At 38.3% G+C, this 12,119-nt stretch overlaps 1 long non-coding RNA gene across 1 annotated transcript in view; it reads left to right on the top strand.

The window, feature by feature from the left end:
• Positions 1 to 6,113, top strand: part of LOC136007307 (uncharacterized) — a 90,687-nt gene extending 84,574 nt beyond the window's left edge. Inside the window, exon 3 of the long non-coding RNA XR_010609606.1 lies at positions 6,051 to 6,113. This is a non-coding gene — a long non-coding RNA (uncharacterized LOC136007307). The remainder of the gene's footprint in view (positions 1 to 6,050) is intronic.
• Positions 6,114 to 12,119: the final 6,006 nt, after the last annotated feature.

Here is a 12,119-nt window from a genome sequence, read left to right as displayed (position 1 = left end):
TTTCCCTTTAGGGAAGAGAAAGCAACTAGGGAAATAATGTAAGAGCTGTGTTTACAGAGTAGCCCAAAGCTGTAAAATAAGGTGTGTGTGTATATATATATATACACATCTATATAAAAATAATAGGGTATGTGTATATACATAAGGGGTGTATGTATATATACTACATATATATAAAATAAGGTATATACATAGCTAGGCTAGGTTGAGACTGTTTTGTTGGTTTTTTTCTGTGGGTTTTTTAATTGCTTTATTTTTAGGAGTGTAATTTGCTTAGCAAAACTGATATAATATGCTGGTTTTGGCAAGCCCCTCTTAATGTCACACTCTCATCCTTTGCCTTTCTTTTACATCCCCCCCTCTCTTTCTTCCTTCGCTAATGTATAAACCACCTGTGCAACTCCTAAGTTTCTCTTAGATGAGACTCCAGTGTTTGGTTAAGTCACGGGAGACGTGGGGATTTGTGCAGTCCTCTCGCTTACGCGCTGCGGAAGTGATGACAGAATAGTCCCGACAGTCACTAAAGAAACTGACACATCACACCCAATTATGTGGCCTCCCTGGCCCCTCGCACCATTCTTCCCTGAAATATAAGCTTTCTGTCTCGCGCTCTTTTTTATTTCTTAAAGAAATTTGTTATTTAAAAGAAAAGGAAAAGTAGTGTGCGTGGGGGAAGGAGTTAGTGTATCATTCCTAAAGAAAGCTATTATAAAGTAAGTCTTCAGGGACATTAAATATACCAGATTAAACATAAATTAAGCATTTGGAAAATTTTTTAAACCTCACACAGGAAAAAACACCTAATTTAAACTGATGGTAATAGAGGAATCAAGCCTTGTCATTTACTATGACACTGCCCATTAGTTGTCTTGACCTATTGGGAGTTATTTGTCAGCAATTGCAAAGTACATGTATATACACTAATCTATATCTCCTCAGTATCCCACACAGCATTTAGTCAGCTATAAAAAAAGCAGATTATTTTTCCTTTTAGTTCCATATATACTATCAAATACAACTGTGGTTTTATTTCTTTATTCCTAGAAGGGTCCACCCCTTGAAAGTGGGATTGTTTAAGTGTCCCAGCTTCCTTCCCCTTGTACTACAATGGCTGATACCCAGAAGAACAAAAGCAAAGCTGACTTTCAGCCATTCGATTGTATTTGTAAAAAGAGGACTCAATACTTAAAAATACATATTGCTGTTGTGATGAGGTGCATTCGTCCTCCAATTGGATTCCAGGTTATAGACATGGAGCACCTATTACCAGTTTTATAAAACTACCTGAGCAGAAGCTCTCTCTTCTGAACTTGCACAGAAAACTTTTGTATTACTAAATCAACTGTAACTAAAGTTTTTCTCTAATAGCTAGTACTTAAGGTGCACAAAGGACTGCGGGGTTTTTTTTCTGTTCCTTGTTAAGTTGGTTTCCCTTCTTTAAGTTTTGACAGCTATCCTAAGACAGCAGGAATACAACATTAACAGTGTAATTATTTGGCAATAACATCTTTGCTATGAACAGCATAATAAGAACTTGAGAAGTTTCCAAGTAACAAAGACTTTTCTGCTACTCTTTCCAGTCTGGGACAAGGAATGTCCAAAATATACAGGATAGTGAAAGAGGGAAAAGGCCAATCCCAAGAACATGGAAAATGAGTGGTTAGAGACACCACATGGGAAAACAAAGAAGAAAAGAATGCATGGTACAGGTACGGGAGTTACACTGTATGCGCATTTTCTGGCTTTCAGTTTTGCAGCTATAGAAGTAAAAAATGGTGGGACAGCAGTGAACTGTCTTCCCAGGAGATCTTGGGAGATGCCCCCACATCCCCTCTGCTGAGGCTCAACCAGGAGCTGGCAGAAGGGACCAGCATTCTCTCCTGGCTCCCACAGCTCTCCAAGGGAAGCTCACACTGTCTCAGCACTCTGGTGTCCTGAGGAGCCACCTTCCAACCCCAAACTCCTCCTTTTCTTCCTTTTCAATCTTCATTGATTTGCAACAGAGAGAAACAGATTCATGCCACTCCAATAAACGATGAAAAATCAGGTGGAGTGTGGTACCAACTTCTTTTTGGCTTCAGTTCTTTGACGGAAGTTCTGGGTCCAGTGCCATAAAACTTTGCATCCTTCTCTAGTGACTGCCACCAGCACTTGTTTCTCCTCTCTCCACCCTTGATTGCTTTTCCGCATATCAAAAACATTGTCATTTTGAAACATCTGATTTGAGAAGCTTTACAGTCCCCTTAGCACTCAGACAGGTAAAATACAAAAGATGCCATCTACCTTGCAGAAAACGACAATGTATTTGTTGTTATCTGCTTGAGCAAGATATCTTCATCTAGCTGAAACTCCAGGACAACCTCAGCAATTCTACATGGTCTGGAAGCCCTTCAGACATAGGAATTGCTAATAGAGAGCAAATTTCAAGCCTGTGACCCATGTTGGACATGGTATCAATCAGATTCATCATAGCTGTTGAGCCAGCTCCTCTCTTCTTCAGAGATGACTGTCGAGTATCATTAAACATCCTTCATACCTGAACAGAGATGCTGCAAATTTAGTGAAGGTGCTGTAAATCTAACACGTGAATCAGTCTTGACCTGCAGCTCTTTGGCCTCCTGCTGATGGCAGTTCTGCAGCTCCTCTCTTCTCCTTCTGCACTAGGTGCACTGATTCAGTCAGTCTACCTGGACCTAGCACTGATGTTGGACCATGAAGAATAACCTTCTATTGTAAAGAAAGTGACTGAAGCCATTCCCCAGTCCACTGCAGGTTCAAGCTGAGACTGTAATACAAGCCCATGAGAAATAAAAAAGTGAGAATTTATTTTGTGTATTTCTCTATGAAAAAGCAGGGGAGAAGATATTAATGATTTTTAAATTAACTATTTATTACGTATGGCTAGAAAAAATATGTTTATTTCCAAAACTTTGGTTAAATCAGTGGTTTTAGTCACAAGATGCTAACACTGATGCACGTTTGGAAGCTGAATGCTGAATACTGAGGCACAATTAAATCTTTATTCATACCAATTAGTCTACTTCTGTATGAATAATGGTATTGACTCAGTCATTTATTAGTACAGGACTACTTACCGTATAGAAGGATCTATTTAGTGTGGAGATCCAGTAGATACCATACTATATTTTTAGTACTGTAGGTTGTTATCAGCTGCTTTTTAACGGAAGCCTTTTTAAAACCCTTTACGTTTGCATGGTTGTAAAGACCACAGAGGCACATTGTACTGTCTGGGATATTTAGAAAGACAGAAATATTGTCTGAACATCTTTTAATGTTTAGACAAAAACTGTGAAATACTCTCTGTCCAATTTACATTCTCTGGCCAATGTCATTTGGCCAGGTAAAGTGGCAAATGTTTGTTTGTGACATTGTGAGCCTTAAATCTGATGATTCACTGTGTACATCAGTGGAGCCTCAGTGAAATGGGGTGTGATGATCAGCCCTCAAAATGCAATGATATTTTCACTGTAGCCTGATAGCTAAGGAATAACTATTGGTAAGATTATCAGAGAATCACAGAGGGGACCTGCCCTGTTAAAACAAACAAACAAAAAAACCCTGAAGATTCAAAGTGTTGTGTTAGAAGTAGATGAGAAAAAATATAAATTATAATTTTAAGTCAGTTTCTGCAGCAGGGTGGAGTCAAACTAAAAGTGAGTGATTTCAGCAAGGAGTCGTAGTATTGAGAGCATAGTTTTATATGCTTCTTTGCTAAATGGATGATGAGGTGATGATAATGTTAAATTGAATAGCCCATGTGTGACATACATTGAGTAGGGATCAATGGGGTCTATGCATGTGCCTATGTGAAGGATAGTATTAGAAAGACAACGTTTAGATACACAGTGGGGATATGACTGTAGTGCATGCAAAAGGTTATCTAAGAATTTGAGGTGAAGCATGATTTAAGTTACAGGGATTATCCATTTGAGAGCTAATATGTTATCCTCTGTTTCCTTTCTTATGGGAATGGGTTACCTTTACAATGTGAAACCACATGTTACAAATGCACTACATATTCTGCAGAATTACAATCTTAGTTTGTATTCTTTTCAGAAGTCTCTTTAAAACTGGCTGCCTGAAGTCTAAAAATATATTTCTTGGAAGGAGAGAAAAACATGGAATATATTTAGAAATATTTAAATATAACTTCAAATAATTTTTCCATTCATTAAAAGTTTGCTTGACCCAAAATGTCAGGACCCACTAGTGTGAAAAACAAGAAAGGAATATCTCTTGTATCACCTTTCCACTTGTATAAGCCCCGACTTCGAGCCTGCTGGAGCAGGAGGTGTCTGGAGTTAATCCTGTAACTGCAACTGCTTCTTGCAACCCAGCTTCAGTGTATTTTAAGATTTAAATCCACAATTGAGGAGGAAGAAGGAAACACTCATGACGATTTTTTTCCATAGCAGCTGTTTGAAACTGTTAACATGCTTGTACCTTTACAAGTAAATCCAAGGGAAAAGAGAGACTGAGAAGCGGTTCGAGTGCTGAGACGTACACAATAAACACAGTTAAATTCAGAGGTTTATTAGATAAATATGTCTTTGATAATTGAAAGAAGAGGGAAAACTCTATAAGGAGATTTGCACACACATTTTAGCTCTCCTTGGAATACATGGTGCACCTGCTGAACATGGGAAAAACAAACCTGTGTGCAAAAGACTGTTATCTACCCATCAATAAAAAAGCAAAGTTGTGCCTGCACATAGTCTTATAAAGGAAAATCAGCATTTTCCCATGGGAGAACACACCTTTGATTAATCAGACATATTTAGCAATTTTAATTTAGAAAACTGTCTGAAAATATAGATCTGTGTTTGAAATCAAGTTAAAAACAATGGGTTAAAATCACATATTTAATTTATTAGAAGCATTATGAATGCTGCACATAACCTTTGCATTTTTTTTGTTAGCTAGGATTGATGAGATATGTTTATGACACAACGCTGTTTGTGATCTAGCCTATCAGTGGGAAAAGTTTATTTTCCTTTCTTAATCTTGAGCATTGTGAAAAGTAAATTTTGAAGGATGTGCCCAAAAATCTGAAGAGAAAACACCTAGACAGGCTGCACATTGATTTTTTACTGATTGCTGTTATTTTTATCAAAAGTTTTTATACATAAGGTTCTTATTGTCCATGTAGAAAAGGGGAGGTAGAATTAATTTCCTCTTTAACATATTGATAAACAACTCCAGATATAGTGGTAGGGGGAGGAGGAAACTACATTTACCTTTGTGTGACCTATATAGGAATGCTGGAAAAATTAATTCCAGAATATTATGGTGACATTCCTTTAAGTTGTGGATATGATTTACATAGTAGGTCTTCTTGAGCCGACCAGCTTCTTTCATCTTGATACTGTAAATTGCTTTCATTCCCTTCCCCCCCGATCTGTATGCTTGAGGTATTGTTGTGATAAATTATGGAGGTACAGAACTGAAAATGGTGTGTAGATTGTCTAAGAAATTGAGTGCAGTCAGCCTTCAAAGTGGTGGATGATGTGCTAAAACAGCTACCTTCCCCTAGTCAGGTCTCACATGTCGTCAATGAGCAGCTGCTTTTAACTTTGCCTTTTGCCCAGAGCACTGAGAGCAGCTGGATTTATTGAATTAATAACTGCTCCATTTGGGGTGTTTTGTCTTCCCATGACCGTGAAATCTGGCTATAATGTTAGCAAAGTGTAAGACAGGTCTCATTCACCAAACAAGGTGGTGTCTTTTTTGATATTATATAGTGTTTAATCTGTAAGGCAGGAAATAATTGGAAAACTGTACCTGTGGGGGAATGAAATGTTTCTTGGTAAATAAAGTTAGGAAAAAGGAGAGAAGCAGATAAATATGATACAGCTATTCTGAGTGTGATTTTGAAGACACTTGTACCAGCCCTCAAATTAATCCCTTTGATTGCAACTCTTAGTAGTGGTCTCATTATGCCACCTAATGTGCTCTAAACAGTGTTAGAATGTTAGCAGTAGTGGTCAAATAAACAGTTACGGTGCTTTGTACCAATTTTTTCTTCTCAGGGCTCTGGATTTCATGAGGCTGGAGGAGAAACGGTGGCTGCGTGTTATGCGCATGGAAAAGGGTGAAGCAATGGCCTCTGTTCCCTTTGACAACACAGGTGTGAAGGATGTGTCCTACTACAGAGTTTTGGGCCAATCCACTTAATAGACTTTTCTTTGGGTTTCTGTAGGTAAGGCTCACTCATTTTCTGGAAACAATACGTGAGGTAATGCCTTCAGCTTTTATCATTCATAGCACGTATTAATCATTCTCGCGTTATGGTTAGTTTGCCATGCTGAAGGTGTTGGAGTTACCTTATTGCTAATACAAAAATAATGTAGTACCCATGGGGGGAGTTGTTCAGCTGTTCTTTTTGGGTAGAAAAAGAAAAGAGAAAGGGGGAGTTATTCAGAATACATATCTGCATGTGAAACCTTCTGTGTGCCCTAGTTACCTTGAGTGGAGCCTGGGAAGCCAGTGTCTCCCTCAACATGTAAAAAGGGAAGTCCTAAAGCACTTTAGGCCTTGCTGACTTGGCTTTCTGAAAAAGATAAATGGAGAAATGGGATTGATCTCCAAGCTACCATTTCTAATCACCATGAGTACAGTCCTAGACATACTTATTAGCTAAGTATAAACTGTGTCCACTGAAGAGATGTGTGGCTGCTGTATCCCTAGCAGAAACAATTTACAGATACCTTCAGCCTCCTAAAGACTTTGGGAAAAGGTGAAGGTGATTTGACCTGCTAGAGCTAAAGAGCTACATCCCATTTTCAAAAGCTCGCCAGTCCTCATCGTACCAGTCCTCCTGAGGGCTCACATTGGTATATGCCAGCCTGCTGCTACATCTTCTAATTCTGAAGACTCTCCCTTGATGAAATCTAAAGTTTGACAAAACTGCAATCTCCTTTCTAGCATGGTGAAATTAGCTGGGTTTTAGATTTTACTTTACTCATGTTTCTTATGGGGGTTTTATGTCTCTGGGGTTTCAGAGTTCTGCAAATAGACTTAAAAATAATTATTTCAATTTATATTATTTGTTTAGATTTATGTCTTTATTATGGAAATTACTGCCCTAGTAATTTCTACTCGTAGAAGTGAAAAAGGTAATTTTTACCCAACCAATTCCCAGATTGCTGCAGAGGTAGTAAAAAAAAGTCTCAAGAGTCTAGCTTCTATGCTTAGATATTTTCAGAAATGAGGCATATCACAAACGTTATGATGTGCCAAGTATTTCCTTCAGCTGCTTTTAATTGTGATAGAATATCAGAATGATTCAGGGTTTTCCTCCAGGAAGTCAGAGAGTTCAAATTCCTAATGGGAAGAAAGGCAATTTGTTCACAAAACAGCTACCCAGTCTGCAAAACAATTACCAAGAAACTTGAGAGGGGTTAGGAAGAGAAAACACAATAACTTCTCTCCTTGTTTTGTGTGTACTTCTTTGTAAGCAAACAGTTCTGTCATCAGCTCTTGCTTCTTATGGAAACAAACTTTTATTTAGGCTTGACATTTTGGGGTTAAAGAAGTCCTCCTTTACCTCCTCATCCAGAGCTTGTTTTACTCTTTTCTTTTGCTTTGGAATATATGGTATGTACTTACAGTATACAAAGCACACCCAGGAGTGGTGTATTTTGCAGATCAGTATCTTCAGCCTGTGTTCAAGTGCCTAGGTAGAAGTGCCTTGTTAGTGTACATCTGTGCAAGGTTTTCTTTTAGAGATGCCTGTTTCTGAAGGAGCAAATTCTCGAGTGAGAACTGCTCTGATGATGACATGAGATGAGCTCATGTCATATTCTGTGGTGGTCAGATTCCTTTTCTGCAGACTTGGTAACCTTTCTGATGGATGAAGTAAGGGTATATCCTTCAAAGTCTATATCCATCTCCAGAGAAGCTTGGTTCTGTACATTGAGTGAGAAGATGAAGATTATAAGACTATAATAGTCTTGTAGTTCAGTTCTTAATGATGTTATGCCTTGTTTTTTCATGAGGGGTGGAGAATAGGGAACTAGATTAAGTGAGGAATTTTGCATGTAGGTATTTTCAAATTGAAGAGTAGTTTGTTGTGTAGAAACATTTGAAGAAATCAACCAATGCCCTGGCTATTAGGATATTCCTGTGGAAAGTGGGAGGCTGAGGCAGAAGTCCAGGTCTGAATTAGGCCCATGAGGGGAGTCCCATAGTGCTTAGGCAAACATCTGAAGCGCTGGCTATTCTGGGATAAATTTTCTCTTCCCTTGTCTCCCCCAGCCTTTTCTCCTTCCAAAATTTCCATTCAGGAGGTGAGAACCCTTTCCTGAATGACATGTAATTGGAAAATTGTAATTTCTGTGGGGAAGTTACAAGCTTGGTAAATTAGTGTTTCCTAAAAAAAACCAACCCCAAAACAAAACCATTTATTTCCAGATTTCTCATGAAATCTTATCTATCCTCCCTTTACCCCATTCTTTATAAAATACTCATCACAGTTTTTCTCTCTGTTCTCCTCTGCTTGCATGGCCACTGGGCTCCTTTTCACAACCCCGTCTCCCTCCTCATACTTTTCCATCATGTTCGTTTCCAGCTCTAGCACCTTCTCTCCACATGTACAGGGAGCAGTAACAAGGAGCACAAGAAATGTTGGTGATACTCTGCTGCTAGTTACAGTACCTGTCAGCAGCCCTGGAGAGGAGCGGCCCTTTGAGAGAAAATTTGAGAAATGCTTTCAGGTCACCCTTGCTCTGGGTTAGCCCCCATCTGTGTGGGGTTCAGAGCGAGCTCAGTAAAGTGAAATCTTCAGTTTTTACTTTGAAAAAACCTTGAAAGTGGAAGCCATTTTTACTGAGATGGTACTGAAGTGTGATTTTCTTTTCTACTTTTCCTCACAAAATTTTACAATTTGGCCAATTGATGGCATTTTTGGACAAGTGGTAACAAGCCATACTGCTTTGAATATAGAGGCATTCAATACAAGAGTCAAGATCTGAAGATACAGTTCAGAGTAACTCTGTCAGTGTGGAAAATGTTATCCTTGGGAATTAATTCTGCAAAACCAGTGTGAAAGGAAGGTCTTGTAACAAGAAAGATGCGGCAGCTTTGGGAACAGGCTGAACTGCTTGCCCTGCCTGTAAGAACTTCTGTCATTTATCATAAGTCTATTGGGCAAAAGCTCCACAGTGGAAGTCCAACAAAAAGAAATGTAAGATATATATATTACTTTAAAAACAATGAAAAAGCACATCTGTGTGCTAGATCAAAATTGGTAGTAATAATAATAAGCAGCAATAGGTACATCTCAGCAAATGCAGGAATTTACTCTGTAAAACCCTAAGAACTTTGAAAACACTCTCAAACAATCTGTCCTGAAGAAGAAGTTTTAAATTTAAATAATCTCTCCCTCTAAATTTCTAATAATTTCTTGACCCAGGCTGCTCAGTTACTTTTAGTTTCCTCTTTGATCTCAGTCAACATATGCAATCCAGAAAAAGGCATCCATTAAAATAACTAGAAAAGTGTACCATTAGCTTCAGGATTGACATTCTAAGGGGATTTTTACGCTGCTTTTAATTTTATATGCTCAATTTACCCTTTTCTGCAGACTCCAAACCCCAATTTAATTTAACTGAATGGCAAAAATATTTGCCATTTCTCTTCTGCAGCCAAGCTGACAAGCAGAGATACTGAAATCCTACAAGGACGCTGCACCTCTCTGTGCTCTTATACTTCTGGACTAGGAGGAAACAAATCACACAAGAAAAACTTTTCTTCTGACTTACAGAGACAGTACAATCAAGGAAAAACAGTGGTGGTGGTTTTGGTAGCCTCGTATTATGAGACTGAGAGTCAGAATCAGCACTGGCTGGTCCTTCCATGATTAATGGATATCACAAAACTCTTGTTCATTTGGGACTGAGCAAGTTGTTTGACTATTAAATCAAATGTGATCTAATTCTGGACTCTAAGTCAAACTATAATAGAGCCCTAAGATTGCTGTGGACTTTTAAACTCTGATAGCATTGATGGAGTATGAGGGAGCTCAGCTCCTTCAGTGGTGGTGTTCTGTGTCTTGCCAGTATTGCCTTTATTCGAATGAATTGTTAACCTGAGCAGAAGCCAAGAAAGTGATTTAAGTCAAAATTGCTGACGGTATCTCTTTTGTAGCTTTAGCTTCAAATACTTCCATACTAGCGCTTGATAATTTTTTCTCCAATTTTAGTGTAATGTTTGGACTAGGTAGGATGCTTTGCATGGTAATTAACACTGCTTTTCATGGCATAAAGTAGATGATTTTTAACTACATTATTTTCACTGAAATAAAACAAATTCAAACAGCATCATTCAATCGTCATTTTGTGAAAGGGAGTGTGCATTCACCTGGTCTACTTATATTCTCCCTAGTTTGATGCTTGGTAGGAAAAAAGGCACCTAAAATTCTTTAATCCTTTACAGTTACATTAAAATGATGTGGCTGTCCAGCTGATAAATTGACTCTGTTGTGCCTGTTCTAAATTTATATAGATAGCAAAGTTCTGCACGATCATAAGTGATTTATCTTTTGTATTTGGAGTAGAGTCATAATCATTCACTCTTTTTCAAGTCTAGTTTGGCAACTTTATCTCGCTTGCAGTTTGCATTTCTGAAAGTGGAAATATATTCTGCAGCTTTTGATGTGTTGATTGGTAAGAAGGTAAAGACAGCTGCACACATGTCTCCAGAGACTCAGCTCAATGGCTAAATGAAGACCTCTAGTGCTTTCTTGTTAGCCAAGATAGATCTACATCCAGATGAACCACAATTAGTCAATAGTGAAGGCTATAGGTTCGTGTGATCAGAAGCCACAAATCAGTTTTCCCTAGGACTTAGTTATTGGCAGATAGTGCCTTAGGCTATGCCTAGCTGCTGCTTGCCTGACTGTAATTTTTCCCCTAGTGAAGTTTTTAAAGTCATATACTGAGACTGGAGCTGTGATCTCCTGACAACAAGGATGTCACTGGCCTGTCAAATATCAATTGTTTATCAAACAAATTGTCTGCTACTTTAATGTACTTGGCCCCTCGCTATTAGCAAAGCTTAAAATGCTGCTGTTTACTCCGTTGGTACCTATATTTTTACCTGCACACCCCATTATTTGATGTGGCATGGTCCAAATCCTTCTTTCTTGCGATACTTATGGAAATACACCCAAATGATTTGTAGGCAAAGTCACTGCATGTCATTGTGAACTTGTGAAACCATATGAGTAAACAAGGAAAAAGCCCTAATTCCTGCTGGAATCTAAACCCTGATCCAAAATGGTTTTATTTCAGAAGGTTTGGTTAATGTATTTCTTTACTGCTAGCCTCACGTTGTACACAACTTTACCTTTGGTTTTGGCTAAAATTAGAAGTGAAAATATATTTCATTTGAGGTTTTTCAGAGAACTTGTAGGAGGTAGGGTGTAAAGCAACACGGTGCTCACAAGTGACAGATAAATATGATTCCCCAATTCTATGGGTAACTAAAACAAGTCTCAGAGAAGCTATGGTGCTACCTCACCCAGTAAATGAGTTTTAGGGATGCTGATGGAGCCCAAACGTTTAATCATGTACCCCTATTTGTAGTTACCAGCCAGTCTGTCTCCTCTGTAGATGATTTACATGCCAAAATGGCATCTGCCATGGCTTCTGGGCAGCACACTAGTTGAATCAAATCACACCTTTCTCATTGCTGCTCTGCAAATAAAGGAAAAATTAAGGCCAGCAGAAGTAAAAGTAATTCTTCAATGAACTGAGCATATAAAACGTGCTTAAAAATTTCCAGCACCCTGCAGTGATGGTGATTAGTTAAAGAAACATCACAGCCTTGTTACTATCACATCTTTTAAAATCTTTTTACATTACACAAAGATGATCTAAGAAATTAATTAAAATGTTGGACAATAACATAATCAGGGATATCTATATTTGCAGTCTTTTCTCTGTGCTTGCATACATCTTTTATCTGTCAAGTACAGCAAATAGCTAATTAGCCTTCTTTTAAGTGCTTCACTGCTTATATTTGAGCTATAGTCATGCCCTAGTGGGATGGTTTCCAAGAAACCTGATACACGTACTTGGCTGAAAGAACATATGCGT

Source organism: Lathamus discolor, chromosome 1 (genome assembly GCF_037157495.1).
Source record: "Lathamus discolor isolate bLatDis1 chromosome 1, bLatDis1.hap1, whole genome shotgun sequence".
In the NCBI taxonomy this organism is placed as follows: domain Eukaryota; kingdom Metazoa; phylum Chordata; class Aves; order Psittaciformes; family Psittacidae; genus Lathamus; species Lathamus discolor.
This window is presented reverse-complemented; position numbering and strand designations above follow the sequence as displayed.